General features: G+C 37.7%; 1 long non-coding RNA gene across 1 annotated transcript; it reads right to left on the bottom strand.

Moving 5' to 3' along the window:
* Window positions 1-1773: 1773 nt before the first annotated feature.
* On the bottom strand, window positions 1774-4661 carry LOC109244612. Its single transcript, XR_002070713.1, has 2 exons — window positions 4424-4661; window positions 1774-3821 (listed from the first exon to the last, which is right to left on the bottom strand). It is a non-coding gene; the product is annotated as an uncharacterized LOC109244612 (long non-coding RNA).
* Between the last annotated feature and the right edge of the window lie 10096 nt (window positions 4662-14757).

Below are 14757 nucleotides of genomic sequence, written 5' to 3'. Positions count from 1 at the left end.
ATATTATACATTCGCCAATCGCCAACTATTTTTTGTTTAACCGATTCAATGAATGGCTATTTGGTTTAATTCTCCAAAAATGAAGTCCTAATGAATTTCTTTTGCAAGAGAGAGTCTTATCTTTAACTTGCTCAAGGCATCTTCAGTCAGATTATGAGTTATTAATCAGTAACATAGTATGTTACAATTTTGAGATGAATGATATGATATATCCGAACTAGTAGAATCTGTAAATTAAAACTTTCTTTATCTTCCAAAAGCTAATAAAACAAATTATGTGTTGATGAAGAACCATTGATTTGTCAGTCTGGCAAAATTTATGAACGGATTTAACAAAGACAAATAAAGGCAAAACTTGTAAACAATTGAACACAAGCAAATTTTGTCATTCTAGCAAAACTTGTATCACTTTTAACAAAACAGGTCAAATAAAGATATATCAAGTCTTATATCGAAAAAACTTTGAACAATTGGACAAGAGTTATGCCCTATTGTTTAAAGCATAACCAGTGTTTGCTGTATTCTAAAATTAAATCTTTTCAATACAAAGTTCAAAACACTGTCCTAATGTTCAAATTAAGCTCCCACAATACAGTTTTTTACAGCTTGTTTGGATAGTTGTTATCTATTGTATTGTATAATACTGTTAATTTAATTAAATACAATATTTATCTTGATTATTAGTGTATCATATCGTTAAATCCATTTGTTACATAACGACAAAAATTACCACCTTATGGAATGACAGTGTTGATGTGGTAACATCTGTTGTAACATCGTAACCCTGCTTTTTTCTCTCACCTTGCCTTTTCTTATTGTTAAATAATCATATTTCATTCTTTACCTTATTTTTATATATGATACTTCTACCTTATTTTTATATATGATACTTCAACTGTACATCCTATTTTTCTTAGTAATAGTTTATTCTTCATATTGTTGGTGTGTGACATCATGAAACGACAACAAATAATACAATCTATTTAAACGTTATATTAATCAAACAATACAATACAATATAATACAATACGAAACATGTAATAACAATCCAAACAAGCTGTTAGTCCAAACTAGTACTACAAGATAATATATCATGATTCATATTCTTCAATTCAAACTCCAAGACACTAAAACTTAAAAAAACAAAAATGCAACGATGGAAGTTCTGAAAATGGTTTGGCGGTGAGTGGTGATTGAAACTTTAGTCCTGACTCAATTTTAATTTTTTCAGACCCTACATCCACATTTAAAGAGCAAAGGTATAGTAAAACTCAATTTTTCAGCATATTAAGAAATCAGAAAAAAAAATCTCATTTTGAAAACTCAAATAAACTTGTAGCTTCAGAAGAATCCAATATGATCGTTTGTAATGTAGTTTCACCAAGAGGTTCCCCCTGCAAAAGCAGGGACTTGGATCCACTACACCTCTTATTAAATAGATTATATCATCATGGGCAACTGGACAATAAGCCTAGAAACAACGATAGAGTTATTTCCGTATGACCTAATTGCTAAACACGTATGCTTGCATTAGGGTAGATTATCTATATCACAATCTAAGGGGTGCGACCATTGCTAGGACCCTGTATAAACAGGGGAAACTTCATGCATCCAGTAAATAAAAGCAAATACTTTTATAAGATATAATGCTAGTATATAAATTCACTCACTTATTAAAAGTACTGTTTTATAAGGAAAAATGAGGAAGATTAAAGAGACCTCAGAAATTGAGGTAAATATAAAATCAAAGGAGCTGTTAAACTCATCATATGGTACGGACAATTACCACCCATCATTGGCATCTTAATAACCAAAAAATCAATCATTCCTTACTAAATAAACAACACTTCATTAATAACACACTAAAAACATTTTTTTCAACCTTTAATACTCAAAAGGTTAATAAAATTGTTACATTTATCCAAATTCAACCACTTGTCTAGTTAATCGAAGACTAAGCGTAAACGTAATTTTCTTAATGAAATTGAGGCTCAGAGAAATAAACAGCTCTATCAATCACGGAATTTCAGAAGCAGAACTGGCATTAAAGCTGTATTTATATATCATCACTGCCAAAAAAATAAGCTAATTATAGGCCCATATTAAGAAATCCAACCATCATTTTATCGTATGCTTCATAGATTGCTCTCAGAAGCACAGATAAATTTTTAAATCATAGCCAACATTAAAAAAATTCCAAATTAGAAAAACAAATATACCCTCGGCTCAAGAAAGCATAAGCACCACATACTTCTACATTAGAGTTATGAATCAGACTAATTTTCAGCATATCAACAATTTTGCCACCTTCTGGAGTATTTTCTGAAAATACCGAAGTACTAATCTGGAAATGGCGTATTGAGCAAGCTTCTAGACGGTATGGTTCTGGTTGAAACCACAAGTGCAATTGATCTTTGATAATTGATGTGGGGAACAGCGACATAGAGCACTAGAACTCAATAGTGCTGTGATTGGTTATAAGAGGTGACACCAATAATCAACAAAAGTACAAGAGAAATAGGTACCAGAAGCAATCTTAATCCTTCAAAATACTCCAGCATCGGCTAGGATAAACTATGTCCAATACAATTTAGAACCATTTTCACTACTTGCTGTAAAAGGTGTGATCATATTTTGTTAATCATCAAATAGTGAATATGGTCCTAAACTGTAACGGATAAACTTGATCATCTTTGATCTAACTTCAATAATATTGCACATTTGATAGTCAACAACCGCAACTCCCAATAATAAACCATCACAATTTCATCAACTCTAACAAATAAAAGAAAATTAGATAAACTAAAAAGGCAAAAAATGTAGTGCTTTTATTTGACTCCAAACATGTTTGGTACAAGTGAAGAAGCTGATGACAGCACTTAACTATATGAGTTTTTCAGACCCTACATCCACATTTAAAGAGCAAGGGTATAGTGAAACTCATCTTTTCAGCATATTAAGAAGTTAGGAAAAAAAATCTATTTTGAAAATCTCAAATAAACTTATAGCTTCAGAAGAATCCAATATGATCATTTGTTGTAGTTTCACCAGGAGGTTCCCCCTGCAAAGCAGGGACTTGGATCCACTACACCTCATATGAAATAGATCATATCATCATCAGCAACTAGGCAATAAGCCTTGGAGCAACAGTAAGATTATCTACATGTGACCTAGTTGTCACGGGTTAAATTAATGTTTGCATTAAGGTAGGCTGTTTAAGTCACACCGTTCAAGGTGCAGCCCTTGTTAAACCCCAAGTACACACAAGATACTTTGTGTGTCAAGCTACCAGCAACTAGGCTATAAAAACCAAAACTTTTACTAGATATAATGCTATTATATAACTTTAGTCACTTAAATGTTTAATAAGGAAAATGAGGGAGATTAAAGAGGCCTCAGAAATTAAGGTAAATATAAAATCAAAGGAGTTGTTTAACTCCTCATATGGTACGGACAATTACCATACATCACTGGCCTCTTCTTAACAAGAAAATTCATCATTCCTCAATAAATAAACAACATTACTTTATTTATCACACAAACATTTTTCTCAATACTCAAAATATTCATGAAATTGTTAACTTTATCCAAATTCTACTACTTGAACAATTAAGCTAAGTCAACTACTTATACATAGCTAAACATAACAATACATAAAACATTTTACACAAATAATTATTCTTAAAACACATAAATGATACAAAATTAAGTACAAAACATAATTTTTTTAATGAAATTGAGGCTCAGAGAAATAAACAGCTCTATCAATCACGGATTTTCAGAAGCAGAACTGGCATTAAAGCTGTATTTACATATCATCACTGCCGAAATAAACTAAGCTGAATAAACAAATGTGAAAAAATAAGAAATTTTAGGCTCATATTAAGAAATTCAACCATTATTTTATCGTATACTTCATAGATTGCTCTCAGAAGCGCGGATAAATTTTTAAATCATAGCCAACATTTAAAAAAATGCCAAATTAGAAAAACAAATACTTACAATATAGCAGTGGACTTAGGAGTAAAACAGTAAGAAAAATGCAAATAAACCCCACGTTGACACTGCTATTTTAATTTCAGCCTCGTTGACTAGCTTTGTTTTTTCATTGAGTAAGAAGAAAATAAGCTAAAGGTGATATGAGGCATTTTTTTTGTTTAAATTAAATAAAGAAATCAACGTAAAAATATTGTGTAAAAAGGATTAAAATGTAGCCGTTGATTTTGACACAGATAAAGCCAAAGGTAAAGAAGGTACAAAAGGGCTAAACTGCAACACTAGCGGCGGTAGATATAGCACGAGCTTTGGGGCTTCTAACTTCATGTAAAAATTGATCAGACGAGCCCGGGAGGCTACGTGCAGACATACAATTTGCGTAGCTGAAATGAAAAAAGAAAAAAATGCACAGATAAAAGTAAATGACCTTGGATCGATGATTTGAAGATTGAATAGGTTTGTGTGAGGAATTTGTAATATGTGCATTGTTTGGTTGAGCATCCGAGGGGCTCGGGTGTTAGTCGGGCGATTATTTCAGACGCCATTGGAGGAAAGAGGAGAAGAGCTAGGGTTTTATAGGAAGGAGGCTATATAAGAACGGATTCTGAAGAAGCAGAGTTGTGGCTTTATATAGGAGAGGGATGGGGGTCAGTGAAACCCTAATTGTGCCGTTCTGGATCTGGGAAGCTAATGGGCTGTTTGTTTCCTTTTTTTCAAAATTAAAAGGGATAATACATAATTGAATTTTTTCATTCCTATAACCTATTAAAAACTTTATTAACATAAATGTTTATATTTAGTTAATTATCTAGCATAAATAAGTTTCGTTTACAAAATATATACAATACACCTTAAAAGGCTCCCAAATTCATTATTTGTGCTTTCAATCAAGGGATTTGGTTATACACTTTTCTTTTTTTCTCTCTTCTCTCCCCTCTTTTCTTTTCTTCGGATGCAATTGAATGTGCACCACGTTGTTTAATAATTAATACTGACCAATTTCATCTCATTTGGGACTTAATTTATGCATTAAGTTTGGGACTTAATTTATGCATTAAGTTTGGACTGACGTTTTAAGTCAAATCCATAACTTTCCATGGTTGTCAAATACTGACCAATTTATTGGTTCAAGAAAGATGGAAAAATATAGGTCAGGAAAAATATATATCTTTTCTTGAAAATTCCCATGAGCCGTGACTTGGGTTTTTAGCAAGAAACACTTGAGTTTCATTTTTATGTGTTATTCTTCTTCTGGGGCTTTTGCATTTCAAAGTTCCATATTGTTGTGGTGCAGAAAATGAAAATAATGGTAAGTTTTACATATTGAAAGGTGATTTTTCTTCTTCTACAAAGAGAGGTGTTAAATCTCATAAACGTAGCTTCTTCTCAAGAGGAAATAATATTCCAAATATGGATGAGATTTATATAACTTATCTACATTATTTTTACCCAGTTATATACATCTACAATATCATACCACTCAAATACAATTTTTATACAAATTTTATACAATATATCTTTTGTATATTTTGTATCTGATTTATACATAGTAAAAACAAATTTCATACAACTAATTATATATTATACAACTTATCTACAACTTATCTACAAATTTCATACATTACTTCTACCCAGTTAAATACAACTACAATAACATACACCTTAAATATAAATTTTATACAATATTGTTCAAATTTCATGTAATAATTATATATATATATATATATATATATATATATAATATATATATATATATATATATATATATATATTATATATATATATACAGCACAATACAAGTCTAATCTTCACCAAAACACCCTCAAAATTGAGATATAAACTCCAAATCATATTCCCAATTATTTGCAACAACACTCAATCCAAACAAATAATGGTTTTTGAAACTCCAAATTCGAATTCAAAGCTTCAAAGCTTTTTAATGGATGTCAATGGTGGTATTGCTGCTCTCTTTTCCTTTGTTTTACATTACTGAAATTAGGGATTGAGAGAGAGAGAGAGAGACTTAGAGAGAATTCCCAATTCTTTTCAACTACACCCAATTCAAACAAATAATATTTTTTGAAAACTCAAATTTGAATTCAAAGCTTCAAAACTTTTTAATGGTTGTCAATGGTGGAATTGTTGCTCTCTTGCACAAGTTACGAGGGGAGGGGGTGGGATGTGGAGAGAGAAACGTGGGGGAGGGGGGGAGTGGAAGATATAGAGTGATTTTAGGACACTAATTATTATTATTAATTCCCTTAAAATGTACATAAATGATAATTTGGTATATAAAATATAATTATAGTAAAACTTGAGTAGGGAGGGTAATATAGTTTTATATTATGTATAGGATGTAAAAATCTCATACATAATTACCCCATTGGGGTTGTACCAAAGTGTCAGTTGCACCCCTTAAAAAATATGGGTGTCCTATGACCCCCAGTATAAACTTTTAGTGAATTAAAATACACCTTCGTGGCCCAGCTGGCATAGAAAGTGAGCTCAGGAGGGACGTGGGAGGCAAAAAATATAAGTTAAGATTGACTACTGTGTACACTTGTCATTTCTTAAATGGATATAATTAATTATGGTTTTTCCTTCCCTTCTTTTTCGATTTACATTTCTAAAACTCAGCCATGGCTGCCACCCATCCCTTCATGCTATCTCTTTCCCTTTCTTTCATTTTGACTTATAATATTTTGTTCTTATCTCCAACAACTCTAACAAAAATTTTCAAAAGTGCATGATAGATTGCACATGAAAAATCAGTAAGCGAAAACAGAAACCGACTAGGAAAAATTCCGACTAGGAGTTCGCCCGAAAAAATGGAGATCGGATGTTTGTTGAACAAAATGACAACTTTTCTTTTGTGGGAGAGAGAGAGAGAGCGAGCTTATTCAAGCCTCCCTCTTCATTCCTCGTTCACAAAATTCAAAAAAAAAATCCTAAAACCCTAGGTGTTTTCTTGTCAATTTTTCCCAAATTGTTGTCGATTTTTGGGGGATTCTGGCAAGGGACAAGCGATGAGTAGCAGGAGTGAAGAAGAGAGGAACGAGAAGATAATGGGTCTTTTGCAAGAGAGAAGAAGAGATGAACGAGAAGAACGAGAGGAACGAGAGAAGGAGTCAGCGTTATAGGGGGTGTTGTTGGAGAAGAAGTAAGTTGTGTTGAAGAAGAAGAAAACAAAAAAGAAAAAAAAAGTAAAGAAATGGAAAAACGATAAAATGAAAATTACAAATAACAAAGAAAAACCAGTATAAGAGAAGAAATTACGTGGCAAAATGTGATCGGTGCGTTCATTAATTATTTTGAAACTGGTACTAGTCACATAAGGAGAACCTTATTTCACTTCAAGCAATTATAGGGGGGGTCATAGGACACCCGTATTTTTAAGGGATGCAACTGACACTTTGGTACAACCTCAATAGGGTAATTATGTATTATCCCAAATTTAAATGTAAGAATATGAATTCTTATAGTATTGATTATTAAAATATTTTTTTAGTCGCTTTCAATATATGCAAAATATATATTTTCTGTATATATATCTATTATATACAAAAGAATATATACATTTTATCCACTTTCCGGCTAGCAACAACAACAACAACAACAGCCACCCAGTATAATCCCACAAGAAGGGTATGGGGATGGTAGGATGTACGCAGCCTTACCCCTACCCTGGAAGGGCAGAGAGACTGTTTCCGATAGACCCTCGGCTAAAAAAGGTGAGAGAAGCCCTGATAGCAAGTAATAGCAAGACAAATAATTAGAAAACTAAATCGAAGATAGTAGCAGAGAATATGAAAGGGGTACTGATAACAAGTAATAGCAAGATAACATATTTAGAAAACTAATTCAAAGGCAGCAAACGAGAATATGAACAAAGTACTGCTAGCAAACTACGGAATTACTAATGGCAAGTAACAACGGAATGAGACATGCGAATATAGCAAACTAGGGGAAAATGGGACCGTACTAGCGCTAATACTATCGAGCTAGAGAAGACAAAGAGAAACGCACGACTACCTACTAACCTTCTACCCTAATCTTCAACCTCCACGCCCTTCTATCTAGGATCACGTTGTCACGCCCCGAACTTGGGCCTAGACGTAACACGGCACTCGATGCCTGACTATATGTGACCGAGCGAACCAACTGACTGGCTGAATCAACATGTGATATCATAACATACTGAATGCGGAAAATAAACTAATATAAGTCTGAAACATATATGTAGCAATATTGTTTAACCTTAGATGCTTGTTACTTTGTCTAATTGTTACTCTAGTATATGAAGCCTCCAATGAAGCACTGAAAACACTGACTGTCTGAAAAGCTGAAGACTGTAAGGTAATGATAGTGCCCCGAAAAAACTTGGGATCACAAAATAGCTGGTACGAGTATCCTAGCGCTCTAAATCGTCAACCTATAAGTCATTACCTACATCGTGAGATGCAGGCCGAGGGCAAAAAGGGACGTCAGTACATTTGAATTGCACTGGTATGTAAAGCAACTGAAAGAAAGAATTATAAATACTGAAACTGAAACTAAGTTGATGACTGAGAATTGATAATTGATAACTACAATGATAACTATTGTTGATACCCAATTTATATATATATANTGCTGTCGAGAATGACAAGTAGTGGAGTAACAAGATAGAAAGTATATTAGCATGGTCTGGATATGAACCCGACAAAGGATTGGGAAAGAACCTCCAAGGTATCACCAAACCGATACATCTGAAAAATCATGGTACTACCTTTGGGCTCGGATACCAGTACACATGGCAAGAATACAGGAATTGGTCGCCTCTATGGCATGGACCATATTACCTACTTGAGCAGCCAGTGCCACGTCTGGAACAAGCTTTTCACCAAGCTGACACAATATGGGGGCCCGCGGAAGAAGAAGCGCTAGCAGGGTTGAAGAATTTGTTCTTGGAAGATGAGGACATGGATTGCAGTGCCATCATTGAGGAGGAGGAGGAAGAAGGCCTCACTATTCAGACTATAGAGAAGGGAGCCGTTCTCAGGAACTGGACCGTCATACCATCCCGAGCCCGCCGAGTCCCTGGGTAGCTTGGCAGAATTTACTTCTATAAGCCATTCTAGCCTGGATGACCAAGTTTTATTCAAATGAATTTGCTCTTTATTATTCACTACTATCTTTACATTTTTATTTTCTACAGCATTATTATTACTTTTCCTGATGAACCTGTAACTGTGACATGTAATGAGGCAACGCAACATGAGAATAATGATTCAGAGGAAGAGGATGAGATACTTGAGGAAATTGTCAGGGAGGTTGAAAATTTTGAGAATAAGCCTAAGTCCAATCTGGACGAGACCGAAGCAGTAAATTTGGGAGACGCTGAGACCGTCAAAGAGACCCGCATCAGCATTCACTTGTCACCAACAGAGAAAGAAGAGTACGTCCGGTTCCTAAGAGAGTATGAGGACATTTTCGCATGGTCATATGATGACATGACTGGTTTGAGCACGTCCATAGTGGCCCACAAGTTGCCCACTAATCCCATGTGTCCGCCAGTCAAACAGAAACTCAAAAAGTTCAAACCAGACATGAGCCTGAAAATCAAGGAGGAAGTTACCAAGCAGATCAAAGCCAAAGTTCTCAGGGTAGTTGAGTACCCAACCTGGTTAGCTAACATTGTGCTAGTTCCTAAGAAGGATGGGAAGGTCCGAGTATGTGTCGACTACCGAGATCTAACCAGAGCAAGTCCCAAAGACGACTTCCCACTGCCAAATATACACATCCTGATTGATAACTGCGCCAAGCATGAACTCCAATCCTTTTTAGATTGCTTCCCGGGTTATCACTAGATTTGGGTGGATGAAGAAGATGCAGAGAAGACAACTTTTATTACACCTTGGGGTGTATACTGTTACAAGATGATGCCATTCGGTTTGAAGAACGCTGGGGCTACTTACATGAGGGCCATGACAACCATCTTCCATGATATGATACACAAAGAAATAGAGGTGTATGTGGACAATGTCATTATCAAATCCAAGAGGGCCGCAGATCACATAGCAGACTTGAGGAAGTTCTTTGACAGGCTAAGGAGATACAACTTGAAACTGAACCCCGTAAAATGCCCATTCGGGGTTCCCGCAAGAAAACTATTGGGATTCATTGTTAGTCATCGAGGGATTGAGCTGGATCCATCTAACGTTAAGGCGATTCAGGAGTTACCGCCACCTAAAAGCAAAAAGGATGTGATGAGCTTCCTAGGGCGTCTCAACTACATCAGCCACTTCATAGCACAATCCACATTCATATGTGAACCCATCTTCAAGATGCTGAAGAAAGATGCTGAAACAAGCTGGACAGAGGATTGTCAAAAAGCTTTTGACAAGATCAAGGAATACATGTCCACACCACCAGTTCTGGTCCCGCCAGAACCAGGACGACCTTTGCTACTCTATCTATCCGTACTAGATGGAGCCTTCGGATGTGTTTTGGGTCAACATGACGGGACAGGAATGAAGAAGCAGGCCATATACTACTTGAGCAAGAAGTTCACATCTTACGAAACACGGTACTCTCTGCTTGAACGCACTTGCTGCGCTTTGACCTGGACAGCTTAGAAATTGAGGCATCACTTCTGTGCCTACACTACATACCTCATATCCAGGATGGATCCTCTGAAATACATATTCCAGAAACCCATGCCGACTAGAAAGTTGGCCAAATGGCAGATACTATTAAGTGAATTCGATATTGTCTACGTAACACAAAAGGCGGTCAAAGGACAAGCATTGGCAGATCACCTTGCTGAAAATCCGGTGGGAGGAGAATACGAACCTTTGAAAACGTATTTTCCTGACGAAGAGGTATCATTCGTAGAAGAGGACATCACCGAAGCATATGATGGTTGGAGGATGTTCTTTGACGGAGCCGCAAATTTCAAAGGAGTGGGCATATGAGCAGTTTTGGTATCAGAAACGGGTCAGCATTATCCGGTATCTGCTAAACTCAGATTTCCCTGCACCAACAACATGGCGGAATATGAAGCCTGCATACTAGGGCTCAACATGGCAGTCAACATGAACATTCAGGAGTTGCTGGTGATCGGTGATTCAGATTTGCTTGTGCACCAGGTACAAGGAGAGTGGGCCACCAAGAATTCCAAGATATTGTCGTATCTGCACCATGTGCAGGATTTGAGAAAGAGGTTTACAAAGATAGAATTCCGACATGTGCCCAGAATTCAGAACGAGTTTGCCGACGCATTGGCCACTTTGTCATCCATGATACAACATCCAGATAAGAACTACATCGATCCCATTCCGGTGAGGATCCACAATCAGCCGGCATATTGTGCTCATGTCGAGGAAGAAGCGGATGGAAAGCCTTGGTTCCACGACATCAAAGAATACTTATCAAAAGGAGAATACCCGGAGCATGCAAATCACACTCAGAAACGCACACTCCGGAGACTGTCAAATCACTTCTTCCACAGCGGAGGGAACTTGTATGGAAGAACTCTTGATTTGGGTCTACTAAGATGTGTTGACGCAAAGGAAGCTTCTAAGCTGCTTGAAGATGTGCATGCAGGGACCTGTGGTCCACACATGAATGGTTTCGTCTTGGATAAGAAGATACTCAGGGCAGGTTACTTCTGGATGACCATGGAGACGGATTGCATTCAGTATGTCCGCAAATGCTTTTGATGTCAAGTGCATGCCGACATGATAAAAGTGCCGCCAAACGAGCTCAACGCAATAAGATCGCCTTGGCCATTCGCCGCTTGGGGAATGGATTTTATTGGTCCAATTGAGCCACTGCTTCAAACGGACACAGGTTTATTCTGGTCGCCATCAATTACTTCACAAAATGGGTCGAAGCTGCGTCTTACAAAGCCGTAACCAAGAAGGTCGTCGTAGATTTTGTCAAGGATCGTATTGTCTGCCGATTCGAGTTCCCGAGTCCATTATTACTGACAACGCCGCCAATCTCAACAGTGATCTGATGAAAGCTATATGTGAAGCTTTCAAAATCAAGCACAAGAATTCCACAGCCTATAGACCTCAGATGAATGGAGCCGTAGAAGCCGCCAACAAAAAAATCAAGAAGATACTAAGGAAAATGGTAGAGAACCACAAACAATGGCACGAGAAGTTACCCTTTGCCCTGTTGGGGTACCGCACCACGGTTCGCACATCAACCGGGGCAACTCCCTACATGTTGGTTTATGGTACCGAGGCTGTCATCCCAGCCGAGGTGGAGATTCCTTCTTTAAAAGTCATACAGGAAGCTGAACTCAGCAATGCAGGGTGGATAAGGAGTCGCTATGAACAATTAGCCCTTATCGATGGAAAGAGGATGAACGCAGTATGTCACGGCCAACTTTATCAGAACAGAATGTCCAGAGCTTTCAACAAAAGAGTCAAACCAAGGCAGTTCGCACCAGGGCAGCTGGTATTGAAGAAAATCTTCCCGTATCAAGAAAAAGCCAAAGGGAAATTCTCTCCCAACTGGCAGGGTCCATACATGGTTCGCAGGGTACTAACAGGAGGAGCACTCATACTCGCAAAAATGGACGGGGAAATCTGGCCAAAATTATCAATTCAGACGCAGTCAAAAGATACTATGCTTAAATTGTTTTTACATTTCTTTATCTGAATTGAACTATGCTTGACCTGATTCTCGTTTAAGAGGGTATACGTAAGCAACCTTATTGGTTCGTTCATATTATAATAAAATATTCATTTCCCCCTAGATCAGAAACTGGGGCAGAATTTTGAGGAGGACCCTCAAAATTTCGGAGCAAGTCCAGCCGCGCCAACATGTATCAGACGGTCAACAATCAGTCAGGAAATTGGGGCAGAATTTTGAGAAGGATTCTCAAAATTCCGAAGGGAGTCCAGCAAGGCCTATTGTCTGCAAACGGTCAGAGATCATCCACCAAACTGGGGCAGAATTTTGAGGAGGACCCTCAAAATTCCGATATGAGAGAGTAGCAATGTCTCTGAAATGTGTTACAGTCACTAGTTCATCTGAAATAATGTGATATTTCACTATGTTTTTTAATGATAACTCTATTTTTCATCAATAATTGCATATTTTCGAAAACTCTATTTCCATTACAGTCAAGTATCACCCAGGGGAACTCGAAAGGCTTGCAGAACGGAGCAAAGCAAAGACAACCAACAGAAGCACGAACCAACCTTCCCCCCACAAAACCTACAATCTTTCTTTGAACGCAGGCACATCTGACGTAATGGTAACATCCACATAGAAAGACCGCTATCAATCACCGAATACATCTCTAGCTAAGACATATGTTACCCCTATTTGCTTCTTGCTCTTTGCATGGGACTAATCTTTGTCCCGCACATTTGCATGAGCCTAATCCTTGACTCCCTATTTGTGTGAGGCTAATCCTTGCCTCTCTATCTTGCATGAGGCTAATCCTTGCCTCCATATTCGCATGAGGATAATCCTTGCCTCCCCATTTGCATGAGTCTAATCCTTGACTCTCTATCTTGCATGAGGCTAATCCTTGCCTCCATATTCGCATGAGGCTAATCCTTGCCTCCCCATTTTCATGAGTCTAATCCTTGACTCCCTATTTGCATGAGTCTAATCCCTGACTCCATGAGGCTAATACTTGCCTCCATATTTGCATAAGGCTAATCCTTGCCTCCCCATTTGCATGAGTCTAATCCTTGACTCCATCCTGCATGAGGCTAATCCTTGCCTCCCCATTCGCATGAGTCTAATCCTTAACTCCATCCTGCATAAGGCTGATCCTTGCCTCCATATTTGCATAAGGCTAATCCTTGCCTCCCCATTTGCATGAGTCTAATCCTTGACTCCATCCTGCATGAGGCTAATCCTTGCCTCCCCATTCGCATGAGTCTAATCCTTGACTCCATCCTGCATAAGGCTGATCCTTGCCTCCTTATTTGCATGAGTCTAATCCTTGAATCTACACTTGCATGAGGCTAATCCTTGCCTCCGTACTTGCATGAGGCAAATCCTTGCCTCCATACTTGCATGAGGCTAATCCTTGCCTCCATACTTGCATGAGGCTAATCCCTGCCTCCATACTTGCACAAGTCTAATCCCTGATACCCTATTTGCATGAGTCTAATCCTTGACCCATGAGGCTAATCCCTGCCTCCATACTTTCATGAGGCTAATCCTTGCCTCCCCGTCTGCATGGAACCAAACACTGTCCCTCCTTGCACAAATATTGCTCCATTTTTAGTACTATTTATTTTCTTTTCGTTCGGGCTAAGCTCTTCCCTCCATTTCACAAGACTAAGCCTTGTCTTGTTAACATCATACTATTGCATATCATGGGCTGGAATATCGCCAATCTATCCAAAGGCGTCATAGTTTAAAGGCATCATCCTCATAGCCGGAAGACACCATGCCATGGCCTGAGGATCTCTCAAAATTGCATATCATTATTCAAAGGCGTCATGGTTTGGAGGCACCATTTTCATGGCCTGCGAACCCCTCACTAAACAATTCATGGCCTAGTACGTCATGGTCCAAGGACGTCATCTTTAATCGTCCAAAGGCAACTTTCATGGTCCAAAGAGAATTTGCATCATGTTTAAATTTTTGTAAATACGTGTTTGTAGCATCTTTTATCTGCAGGTAACCAGTAAGCAACCTCTATCCTAGCGCTCGCTCCAGTTCCCTCCAACTGTCACAAACTGTAACCGCTCCCCTAGCTGCTTCGGCATCGCGTGTCCGTTCTTGCAACAATTTCAT

This window comes from Nicotiana attenuata, unplaced genomic scaffold (assembly GCF_001879085.1).
Source record: "Nicotiana attenuata strain UT unplaced genomic scaffold, NIATTr2, whole genome shotgun sequence".
NCBI classification, from domain to species: Eukaryota; Viridiplantae; Streptophyta; class Magnoliopsida; order Solanales; family Solanaceae; genus Nicotiana; species Nicotiana attenuata.
Note: the sequence above shows the minus strand (reverse complement) of the source record. Positions and strands in the feature narration are given on the sequence as shown.